This window comes from Bombus flavifrons, chromosome 18 (assembly GCF_040668555.2).
Source record: "Bombus flavifrons isolate JBK064 chromosome 18, iyBomFlav1_principal, whole genome shotgun sequence".
Classification (NCBI taxonomy): domain Eukaryota; kingdom Metazoa; phylum Arthropoda; class Insecta; order Hymenoptera; family Apidae; genus Bombus; species Bombus flavifrons.
In genome coordinates, this window is record NC_138459.1 from 3,004,705 (window position 1) to 3,017,257 (window position 12,553).

A 12,553-nucleotide genomic window follows, 5' to 3' on the forward strand; every position below is an offset into this window, starting at 1 on the left:
TCGCTTTCGACAGGATTTCGAATTCGCGCGTCGTCGTCGTCTTTTCCATTGAAATTTCCAACGGAGCATCGCGAATTAATTTGACTTGACCGATCGAGGGGAACGATTCGAGAAGCGATCGAATTTAAAGCGTACGATAACGAGAGTAAACGAACGGTATAATTTTCTTACGCGTTCATTTTCGAGGTCGACCGCTTTGACGCGCCAACGTGCCCCACTGTCTGCGAACAAAAAAGTTTAATTACGGTGGAAAAAAAAACCGACGGGTAGGACGGGAGAACGAAATTAGTCGGTCGAGAGAGGAAGAAAAGGAAGAGGGAAGGAAATGGCGAGCAAAACTACGGGATAAAGATGAGCTGGCTGTCGAGGGAATCCAGGGGAAAAGCAACGTCATAGTCAGAAACAGGACACGTTTACGCGGCCTGGATGTCGGTTAACGATTTTATGGAAACCCGTCTAATGGGATTATCGGATTACTTCCGCGTCGGTACGGGTGCTCTACCGCAGTTTATTATTCTCACACAGTGGATTATACGCTCGTTCTCGAATCTTCTTCTATAGGTCGTACAAAGCCGGACCTGGTAGCGAGCGGCGTGTCTTTCAGGAATGCAGGCACATTTGCAGACGTTTGCCGGCGCGCGAAACGGGTTGCCGCGATTTACTCGCGCGCTACATTAGCACAGAGTTCGAACGTCTCGCGGCATAATCCAGCGAGAAACGTAATTGCTCGTTGGCCAAGGCGACGTGATTTTCCGAGATTTCTAATGTCTTTTGATTCTCCTAGTTCGACACGTGCGATTTTATTAAATGGCGATTTAACGAGCTCTCCGCTAGGTAATCCGGAGCGCGTCTTTTTGTGCGATCGGCGTTCAATTCGGTCGAGTTTCAGCCCCTTATCGTTGTTAGAGCAATAGGCAACCCTTAATGATCCCGCGTGACGCATCCGGGCCGATTCGAAACCGTCGCTCGAAGATTAGAAAGGCATCGCGTGCCATATGGGGACGAACGTGCACCCCTTCTGGCCGAAACTTCTCTCCGCGTACGCTCCAGCGAACCGAGGACGTTTTCAATCAAGGGACAATCATCCCTCGACGAGCGATCGAACCTTTTTATCGAATCATCGCGGCCCGTCGTTTCCATCCTTCGAACGAAACGTCAGCGGCCGATCATCGAACAACGACGAGAATACTTTTTCGCGGCGAGGGTACATATGGAGCAATATAAGAGTGAGTGTGCGTTCACGAGAAACAGAGAGGGAGAGAAAGCGATGGAGAGCGAGAGAGCGGGAGAGAGTGAGAAGACTCACGATTCAACTATGATATAAGGGACAAAGTCCGAGGGTAGACGGAAGAGAATACCTGGACGAAGGAGGCAATATTTTATAATACGGACAAAGCATACCGCTTCAGAGTTTCTAATACTTTGTTACTTTAATTTTCAATAAATAATTATTATCGGTGTTACAGTAACTTCAGCCTGTACGATCAATTCTTTGAATTCCTCACGCGACAAACGATATGCACGCCTCTTGAGTAATCGATTCGAGAGACGCATCGATTACTTTGGCGGAATTTCATTTCTTCGTACTTCGTCGAAAGAGTTGACCCACTCGAACGTTCGCCCTTTTACGGAGAAGCTCCAACCGAGCGTAGTAACCAGGCCCGTGCCGACAGTCCTTATTGCGTATGTTTGCGCACACTTTACGATACCCATGTATATAGATATACATACATATACATATATGATCGCATACCGTGTGTATAATTTTTGGTCTCGTGGGAAGTGCCGGGTGCGCGACGCGTTGCGTGTTTAGCGAACGATGGAACCGCGGGGCAACGACGAGACGAAAGAGAAAGAGGAGGAAAAACTGTATGCCGATTCGATTTTAAATTAGAGGATCGATCCTTGCTTGATCGGCGACCCGGGGACGGTAGGTGCATCGTCGACGTTTAAAATATATCTCGAATTTACATTTAAATTATCAGTGAAATTCGTAGATCGAAGTTTCGCGCCAACTTTTACAAAAATTACATATTTAAATTTCAAATATTTGCAAAATTCTAAAACGGTCGGTCCGGTTGGTTAATCGGATGGTTGATGGCGAGTACACGCGTAAGCAATCTGTAGACGAAACGAGGAGGAGCGCAGTCACTCTCGCAAAGTGTGATTCATGAACCGTTCGTTTCTGTGCACCAGGTCACGGTCAGCAACCAATGAAAAAGATGATTCTCCTTATTTAGTGGGGCAAGCGATCAAGGACATTGCTGCCGGCAGTTTTACGCCGGCAGCCGAGCGAATGATTTTCCAACATACCGCGTAAAAATAGCGGCCTCTGAGAAAAGTATACATCGCTGGAACAGTTAATAGAATGTCGATTCTCTGGCTGACACGTGTCGGATGTGATCGGGGATAAAAGCTGCCAGGACAACGGACGAACGGAGTCGATAAAGCGACAGCAGTTCGCGAACGTTCACCCGTGCGAACAGCGTTTCTCTTATTTATTTATTACGATTTTCTCCTGCACGGAAACAACCGATCTACCCGTTCGTATCGGTAACTTATGTAAATCGGGCGCAAGACAGAGAATTGCGTAACCTTAACGTTCGATTATCTGTTCTTGTCGTAACCGTGATAACGTAGCTATTTTAGCGCAATCGCGGTGATTTTGCGAAATCAGAAACGAACTTGGCGTGGCTTATTGAACGTTACGCGCTCCAAGCAGCGATACTGGCGTGCCGCTTCAACCGAAATTTATCAACTCGAAATCGATTGATGGACCGGAAATGTCCGGGTTAAGAGAACGCCGGCGCATTCAGGATTTTTCGCGTGGTTGCTTAATGTTCGATGCGACGCGAGTTGCGCACTTATCGCGATTTCGCAATTTCGTCACCTACGACGCGTGCGATTCAACGATGAGCACGTACCATCGATCATTAGCTGCGCGAGGTTTAATTGCGTCGAACGATTCAATTTGACGAGTCAAGCGTAGAATAGACGGATCGAGCCGGCCGATCGGAATTTAGTTTTGACCACCCTCCTCGATTCTAACTTTCCGACGCACCGCGCGTTGCAAATTGTACAATGTGCAATCACGTCGAATCGACGAAGCGACACGGCCAGATGTAATCGAGCACGATCGTTAAAGATCGTCACGCGATCTCGTCCTCCTCCCAGTGGTAATTTGTGGGATGTCCAGCTGCTCCGCTATCGGCGCCGAAGAAAAACGGAAAGTAGACGAGCGAGAAATCGAAATTCGCCATCGCTGTTTCTATATTTGCGAGATCTGTTCACGAGGTTCAACGAGAATTCGGATCGTGCTCCGATCGTCCCCAGTGTCGTTCCGCAGAAAAAAGAAATAAGTTAAATAAAATAACCGATAAGAAGAAAGATAAAAGCGTAAAAAGGAAACAGAGTTACTGTAGTCTCTGTTGAATGAATGACAGAAAAGCAATACTGCATGAACGAGGCATGCGTGCGAAGCGAGTTTGCGAGGGAGTGAAGCGAAACAGACGCGAAAAAGACAAGCATGTATCGGCAAGAGAGAAAGAGAGAGAGAGAGAGAGAGAAAGAGTGAGAGAGAGAGAGAGAGAGATGCTCAGCGAATGACGTGTGTGTAAGCTACCTGTGCCTTGTAACAAACTATGTATGTATATACGTATTATATACACATGGTCACACGAGGAAGAAGAAGAAGAAAGAAGAAGTACATTACATACCACACATGTAACACACGTAAACTCTCACGGTAATCTATATATTTAAAAGAAAGAAAAAAAAAAAAAAACAATCGTTGCCGTCTCTTCTGAAACGCAGCAAGAAAATTGAGAATCCCTCTCAAAATTTCGTTCAACGCGCGCGTAACGATCGACAGGACGAAGATACCTGGAGATGGATGGCGGAAGAGGTGACGGGAAAAAATAAAAAATCTTAACGAATGAAATAAAGAAAAAAAAAAAAATCGTAAAACAGAGGAAACAAATACAGTGAAATATGTTTGTTGAATTGAATGAAAACACAGGAGAAAAAATGACGAAAATAGCAATAATCGAATCTCAGACTGAATTATAAAATGGAAAAAAAAAAAGAGAAAAAAAAATGGGAAAGAATCGAATATTACACCGCAATCTTTGTTGTCGCGGCGGCGACGCGCGAGCGTGTTAATTATTATAAATACTGTTACAGTGTCTTGCTACACACACATTGGGGAGATTAAAATAAAATCTCGAAGCTCGAACATGGATGGTTTTATTCGTTGGCTCTCGTGCGAGTTTCATCGCACTCGTTTGATAAACTCACACATTTTGTTTTCTTTCCCCCTTTATCCTTTCAGGAGACACACGCGGACGAGAACGGACAAACGAACGAATGAAACAAGGGGTCGCGCTACCCTCTACCGTCTAAAGTTTGCGATTCGATCGATGCAGTTTCGCTCTAGCTGAAACTATATTTTTACGTAATTCCTTCTTCGTTTAAAAACATTTCGCCGGATCCGCTTCCTTATTCTTCGAATCAACGCGAAATTTACGCAACGACGAAACGTTTTTAAAGCAAAAAAAGACAAAGCATCGGGATCACACGAGTTAGCTTTTTCTCGATAGGCCATAGATCTTTGTATTTCTCCGCAAAGCGGACGCCTTGGCTCAATTTTAAAAGGAACGTGGCCTCGAAAACGAAACTTTTTCCCTTCGACAGTGCCAATTCGCTCGATTTATGGTCTGTGCGTTACGTCGACGCGGTCAATTGCCGGCGAACAGTCGTTCCTCTTTTGATTTAAGGCCATTTCTCTTTCCTCTTTTTTTTTTTTTACGATTGACCGAATATGTCTCGCGTTAAGCGACACGCACACTCGCATAAATCCTTCGCAGCCGGTGGCACGTGCCGATCGAAATTCGCTTCAGGACGATGATTTATCGCGGTGTGGCAGAAGTCAAGACTATGATAAGACTTTGCATTCTCGTTTCGTGTTTAGTCGTGATATAAGAGTAAAGGTGACTGGTCACGAAACCAAAGAATAATGGCCCTATCAGGTTTTCGTTACGCGTCGAAACGGGAAAGCTTCTCTGATTTTTCCATCGACATCTTGGAAGCGATACCGCGTCAGGTATCGAGAAGAGCGGAGATTCGAGCGCGGTTGTAACTCGGAAAAAAAAAAGCACGTGCGCCGTCGCACAATAGAAACGGATAACAAAGTGACAGCAATTTATGTTTAAACGACGCGGCTTTGTATCGGCGCTGTGTCGGTCGTGTACCATCGACATTATCTTGCTCGTTTTCGCGTGACGAAAGCTGCCATTTGTACGGGTCGCATGCGCTATGCAGCCGCATCACAGGGCTGCTTTTGTTTTTACCGAGAAGGGCTCTTTGTTAGCACGGATCAGCACCGATCCATGGATCAGGTCTAACAAAACGCCGGAGGAACGATGTCGAGTTTAACAAAAAAAGCCATCGCGATCGCGTCAGTCAAACAGACGATTTTTCCCCGAAGATGGATTTATCTTTTACAAGTAGATACCGTGAAATCGCTCGAGGCAGCACTCGAGAACGGCTGAAAATTCCGAAACAAAGAGCAGTACACCGACGTAACGATGACGTTACGTTTCAAACTACGTGGCTCCAGTTAGGTCTCCTTTTGTCCAGTGAACCGACAGAACCGAACGATTTATCGGAGACGAGACATGGCTCGCGGTCGTGTCGCGGCCGGAACAGGTTCCCATCCAAGGGAGATCAATGGAGGCAGCGTTAGCCGACGTTTCCAAATTGGAAAATAACGCGTGACCCCGTGCACAGTGGCCCGCTACTGGCCGTTTCGACCGGTTTCGCATCCTGTTACCTGAACGTTACTCTTCCGCGTCGTGGACCCAATTGAGCTCGTGTGTCAGTTCGACGACTCTATCTAGTTCCACATGAACGTGCTTCTACAGAGCCAAACTTTCTCTTTGATGTTTTATTTTAATATATAGTAACACGAAGAAATTCTCTTTGCATGTTACGTTTCGAATTGTAAAAGAGGACAGAGAGCGAGAAATATACGCGAAAACTCGATCGTTGTTCTCACCTTAACCGCTATAAGTATACTTCTAATAAGAAATAACTAAAAGCGTAATCGTTTCCCAAAGATACGGATGTCTGCTTCTCGTCGTTGAATATACAAAGTCGCGAGTTTATTGCTCAGCAACGTATCTCGTAAATTAACGATACGTAAAAGTGGAAAGAAACGTTCGAAAAATACGTCTAACATTCGAATCTTCGTTTCGTAATAACCTTTTAACTAGCCGTATTTCTTTTATTGGCCATTACTCGACAAACTGTTACGCGGCGAAGAAGTTAATCGTGTACATTTTAATCGCGATGCACATCGCGAGCCGTGGACTGCGCTCGCAGACGCGAAACTCGCTGAAAAGCTCCCTTAATATTGCGATAACGTTTATACGCGTGCAGAAGGCTGTACAAGCTCCTTTTAAGGAGGCCCCATAAATTTCCAAAGTACCCGTAAAATGATTATAAACGACCGAAGTTATCCTTAACTGTGCGCCGACGTTGATTTAACGTAGACTTTACGTGCCTAACGGCCACGGAAGTGTGTATTGTTGCGGCGAGCTTCGAGGGAAGTCTATCCTTAACGAACAGTCCTTTGGGACCCATAATTCCGACAATTTCCGACCGCGCTTTCAAAAATCGTATTTCGTACGGAAGTCGGCTGGTTTCATAACTTTGTTAGTTCCTTGCGTCGAAAGCATGGTAACGAAGAGATACGTGGACGATGCGAGAATTTAGACGAAGGCAGAACCGACAGCGACGCTCTACTTTCCAATCTAAGATTTGACGATTGGGCGAAGATTTCGTTAAAGGGAAGACTTTGAACGAGCTTATAAATCTGAACTGTCTGAAACAAGATAATCTTGCTAATAGCGGCAGATCTGCGAAATCGAGTTGGAATTTCTGATTGGAGACTGTATCGGAGACTGTGTAGACGATACGAGATATCGCAATGTTGAGTCCGAATTCTTTATTCAAGTAATGTAACGATGAAAGCTAATTAGAAGCGAAGCGTGGACGATACGACAATTTAGAAGCAAACAGACCCGACAACGATTTCATCGAAAGGAAGAATTTTAACGCAACGTAAGTAAGATCCGTGTAATTCGACTTTCAGTTCCCTGTTCAATCTTCCTTAAAGGGATCCGGATATTCCTTTCTTCTTCGCTCGTCTCGGCAACTTTGAATTACCTAAATTCGCTGCAAAGGTCCCGCAAGAACGGGGCAAGGTTAATTACCGACCTGTTTCGTTAATAAGCTCGCCCTCGCGAAACGTTCAAGAATGAATTATGTTAAAATTAATGCTCTGTAAGGAGAAGGGAACGGTAGCAGCGTTTAAAAAAGCTTTAGCCGAAAGGACGCTGTAACCCTTGCCGAGTTTAACGATCCCGAAAGCGTACATCGTTGCGGTGATTCTCGAACGCGTGTCTTCGTTCCGGCTCGGTGCAGACGTTTCTCCGTCAAAATTTCATTTAAACTCGCCTCTATCGTCCGATACGATCTCGTTCGCGCGGAGTATTCGAGAAAAGAGTACCTATAAATATAGCGATAACTGACAGTAACGAGAAAAAAAGAGAGGATTTGTGCAAGATTTAGAGGCGTACATCTTAACGAGCCAACTATTACGTTGATTAGCCCGTAGCGGGACAGCAATTATGTCGCGATACGCGTCCGAGAAATAAATGACTTTGAGATTAATGTGTCGTAAGGGAACGTAGGAGTGGAAGAGGAGAGCAGCATGATCGATAAAGTTCTTTTTCAGCTGCATTTAACGGAAGACCAACGGGCGCAAGTTGCACAACATGGAATATATCGCGACGATCGAACACGATTTAAAGGTAATGCCCGAAATGGATATAAACTTTTGTTCGGAAATTTTATACGATCGTGACAGGGCTCGTAAAGCGTACTTTACACGTGGCCAAGTTCCGCTAACCTTGTCGACGATCGCGAGATTTAGAAGCTTCGAATTCGGGAAACGTAAAACCTAATAGCCCGGAATCGCGTGATCGCCCCTATCCTGCCACCCTGCGAGAGATTTATCCCTCGGTAACGAATCCGTAATTAAGCTTCCTTAACTTTTCTGATTTTGTAACACAGGAAATTCCTCAGTGGCGTATATCGAACTTCTTTAATTCCTATCAAATATAGCAAATATATTCCCGATTGTGAGGTAAAAATCGAACGTGGTACATTTGCTTAGCGATCGAAAGAGTAAAAAGGGAAACGGAGAACGCCGCTTGCACTCAGTAGCAACGTAACTTATTGGGAGCTAAACATGTCGCGGGCAATGTTTTCCGCCATCTCGTTAAATTTGAAAAAATTCAAATGCTCGTTGGTTCGTCAAATTACTCTCTTCCTCGATTACTTCTTTTCAAAGTCCGAGTGACATGAATTTTTCCCGCGTGGTCTTCAATTGTCTTACTAGCGAAGCAAATAGATAACTCGCCACGTAATTTGTCTTGGAGTTTCAAGATATCTAAAAATTTAAAAGAAACGAGCCAAGGACGAATGTCAACTCTACGACGATCGAATACGATTCCTACCTCGAATCCTTGATTATCCCCTAAATTTTCGTCTCGGCTACTTGCCACTGCGATATACGTAACTCTATCTCTCGTCTCTACCTTTTATCGCGTTATTCTTCCTGAAATATCTGTAGCGTCTTAGATAGTTTTAGCGATCGCGATCGTTATCGGCTGTAAGTGGTTGTTGACCGAAAGAGAGGCGGCCGCACGAAGAGGCACGCGAAGGTACCCCGAGCGTGCTCCGTGGCTCTCCATCGCGTCAACGTGCAAGCCGGTCGTGAATCGTTAGAACGCAAAATTCCGCAGAAGCTTTAAATTTCGGAGGTTCGCGTAAAGGACCGCAAGCCGCACAACTGCACGCGGTGGACCGCACGCGGCACATGAGACCGCGCTGCGATGTAACGAGCCGCGTTCCAAGCGTGGACCGCATAACAGGCCGCACGCGGCCCGACAGTTGCGCACCGCTGTTCACCTGAACACGATATTCCACGAAAAATAAAGCGGCCGATCAGGTGAGAATCACTTCCTTTCCTGCTGATCGGCACACTGCACAACCACGGCCGCATCGATCGTCGACCGATCGATCAAATTATCCACTCGAAGGAGAATCTCCACGTACACGCGATAAGTATACATCGTCCACAAGTACATATGTAGATACCAGTATACATACCCGATCAAAAGGTTCCTTATTTTTCTGATATTTTCAAATCTATGATCGAACAGCGTTTCTCTGCTGCCGATTTTGTTTATCTCTTGCCATAACTGGAATCAGATGCTCTGATAATGTTAAACCGAAACCAGGAATATATCTGTATCGTTCTAATTCCATTTGTAACGAATAGCTAAAACCTGGTAAAATTTACACAAACTTTTAGATAGACTTAAAGTCACCTAACTCGGAATCAAGTTTCCTTCACATTCGGTTGTTGTTCTATGCTAATTATACTAATTGATATTAACCACTGCTTTCACCAATACCTGCTAACTGTATACGATTGCCTTAGAAACTAAAGGCTTTTTCATTTGTAGTATCAATATTTTATATATTTGCAATAATTTTCGTAATAGTGTAGTGTTATTTACGTATACGGTACTGTTCCTGTATTGTTCGTGTCTATTACGTCACAAATTTGCCTCGTCCACAACTCCGTAACTCAACTCCGTCGTCATCCAAAGCTGCTAATGTTCTCGGATTTCTGACACGCATACCTTACGATGCTAGTAACTCTAAATTCATTTTTCCTCGCGGAATTATTGGAATCTGTTAATCACACTTTTACATTAAATAGAAACTTTACCTCGTGGTTTGACGTTATTCCTTCTCTTTTTTTCTCTCTCTACAATACTGCTTGTTATCTTGCTTGTTGGTTTCATTTTGCCATTACTTTTGTTTCGCAACTTCTTGAAAGGTTAGATTCCCCGGTTGCTAAACATTTGGCTTGTAAAACATAGGAACTTTTCTCTCGAAAGTGAGGAATTTCTACATTCATCTCCTGCTCTCCTGGATACGTATTTCCCATCTTCCGGACGAATAAACCCGAGGCGACAAATATTCTCGTGAATCAAACAACGTTCTTGCCGTTATTGATTATATTTCCGTCGCAGTGTCTCAATTAAAAATATTAGTAACTTTTCGTTTGAAATTGAAATCTCGTTGACATCGGATTCGTAAACGATCAGAAATATATATACACGTTTTCATTCAATTTTTCTTTACCCTTTGCCGAGTTTTTAGTTCAGCTGTGTCCAGTCGGAGATTTAGAGGAACGTTCGTCGTCGGCTTTGGAACTGATGCCAAAAACGCGCGTTTTTCCGTTCAATCTTGCCTCGTGACCGATGAAAAATTACATCGTCCTGCACACGTACTATTTAACTTTTTAACGAAATGACTAGCAATTACGGCTATTGCGCGAGCAACGTAACGTCGAGTTGAAAAATGAAGTTTTCTTTATCAGTTCCATTTGATTATCTTGCTAGTTCAAATAGATAATCTGAAATATGTTACGTATTTTTGTAATTTAGAGTGCTATCGACGAAACGTCAGCATATTCCATTCGTTCGTTCGATTTTACAAAAATTTCTAATCGCTATCCAGATGAATTAGAACGTAATATGTTCGTTCACGCTAATTCAAGCATATCCGATATCAATCGTACATAACCATGTTATCGAAGGTAATAGTTTAATCTACAAACAATTCTCGTATGCATAGGTTTACGAGTAGAGAACTTCGATCCATGTCGACGCGTTCAAACAGGAAACAAGATCGGTGGAAAACCAAGCGGCGTTTGTTACCGAAAACTTTGCATCGGACCTGATTTAATTTCGCGAATTCTATATCACGTTGAGAACACGATTGTTCCTGTTGCACATGAATTTTCGCCTTCTTTACTTCCTTCTCCCTTCGTGCCGGCTCTTTACTTTCCCTTCTTCTTCTCCTTTTTTTTTCAACGGATCGACAATTTATGTTTTTTCGCTGGTAAGCCAGAGATTTAGCGGAACAGCCAACGCAGTTCCGGAATTCGTGCCAAAATCGTGCAATCTGCGCGATCGAGGCAGCATACTGTAAGCTACATGTTGAAGAAAATCCGCTTCGTCATTCGATGACATCACGAGGCAACTTGTCCGGCGTATCTATACCGTCGATCTTTTCCATACTTATCGTTTGCAGTTCATTTTCTTATCTCCGGATAAATGAGAACTCCTTCTTTTTACCAAGTCATTATAAATATAAACATTGCAACGTTTCACGAAATAGGAAAAAATTCAGGTAATTCCAGGCTCAAAGAATAAAAATATAAACTGGTATCCATATATATTATTAAGTATTTTATAGCCCTTTTTCGCGATAGAATTTCGATATTTGCTATCCTCGTGTGCCAACTGGAAATTTAATTACTCCAAAGTACCCAATAATGTACGGCAGTAATATATTTTCGATTAAAGCCGTGTTTCAATCGCATTGTACCGAATCTGCAAGCTGAAAATTTCCTTTAATTTCGTCGTGCTACGTTTCCGATTCCATCGAAATTTTCGGAAACGAGAATAACGCAGAGATCACGGTATCGAAACTGCGCGTGAACCAGTTTCGACGATTCCGTGTTAGCCTAGACGTAACGAACGTGCTACCTGGCCAATTAAATTCAATCGAGACCGACTGATCCATTGGCGTGTCAATACAGGTAAGTACATCGCAATTCCGTATGTCGTCGATCGGCGAATGAATAGCCGTATCGATTACTAAGAAACAAAAGTTTCCGTCACCGATACACACGATCATCAGAAAATATTACATCAAAGGTTTAATCACGAAGTTCTTTGATATGTTACGCCGTCATTGCAAATATTGCGAAAGCAGACCACTTGCTTTAGAAATAGACACTCGCCACTAGTATATACTAGTAGGTACGAAACAGCACGAACTCGCTAATATTTCTCGCATACCTAGACTACTGAAAGTTTTGACGAATATAATTTCAACAATTTCAAATGTTTCGTCGAGCAGAAGAAAATATACGCAGAGGAATCGCGATCGAACCATCATCATCCATAGAGTTTTTACGAAACCGTTAGTCTAAATATAGCCATTGTAATTCACAATCAATTAGAAGCTATTGGTCCCTCGATTCGCTGAGCTAGCCACAAATTATATGTATTATATATTATATATATTACACGCATATATATACGTATATACGTATATGTACATATAGATGAAAATAGATGTCCGATACAAGTCAATAACCTCCGGTGAACGGTCTAATATAATTTAGTAATATTGTAATATATTAATAGAGGGAGAGTGAGAAGGAGAAAGGGAGAGAGGGAGCAACTCATACTATTAACACCGCGCATTCATCAGCCTTAACGTTACGTTCTTTTAGTACGTATTTTCTTTCCAGTATCAAACTTATCTGCCGCAGCAATAATAATACATTTTTGTCGTAATATAAATTGTATGGTACACGCACGATATTGACCGTTGT